The sequence below is a fragment of the Physeter macrocephalus genome, chromosome 10, assembly GCF_002837175.3.
Source record: "Physeter macrocephalus isolate SW-GA chromosome 10, ASM283717v5, whole genome shotgun sequence".
NCBI classification, from domain to species: domain Eukaryota; kingdom Metazoa; phylum Chordata; class Mammalia; order Artiodactyla; family Physeteridae; genus Physeter; species Physeter macrocephalus.
Window position 1 is genome coordinate 83713757 of NC_041223.1, and position 537 is coordinate 83714293.

The following is a 537-nucleotide window of genomic DNA, read 5'->3' on the forward strand; positions in this document are numbered from 1 at the left end:
TTTTTCTTGATGAGTCTGTCTAATGGTTTATCAATTTTGTTTATCTTCTCAAAGAACCACCTTTTAGTTTTATTGATCTTTGCTTTGTTTCCTTCATTTGTTTTTCATTTATTTCTGATCTGATCTTTATGATTTCTCTCCTTCTGCTAATTTTGGGGGGTTTTTTGTTCTTCTTTCTCTAATTGCTTTACATGTAAGGTTAGGTTGTTTATTTGAGATGTTTCTTGTTTCTTGAGGTAGAATTGTATTGCTATAAACTTCCCTTTTAGAACTGCTTGCCCTGTATCCCATAGGTTTTGGGTCATCCTGTTTTCATTGTCAATTGTTTCTAGGTATTTTTTTATTTCCTCTTTGATTTCTTCAGTGATCTCTTGGTTATTAAGTAGTGTATTGTTTAGCCTCCATGTGTTTGTATTTTTTACATATTTTTTTCCTGTAATTGATATCTGGTCTCATAGCATTGTGGTCAGAAAAGATACTCGATACGATTTCAATTTTCTTAAATTTACCAAGGCTTGATTTGTGACCCAAGATATG

At 31.7% G+C, this 537-nt stretch overlaps 1 protein-coding gene across 3 annotated transcripts in view; it reads left to right on the forward strand.

The window, feature by feature from the left end:
* KCNQ5 (potassium voltage-gated channel subfamily Q member 5) overlaps positions 1–537 on the forward strand; it is a 616346-nt gene that overhangs the window by 544428 nt on the left and 71381 nt on the right. The window lies entirely within an intron of this gene.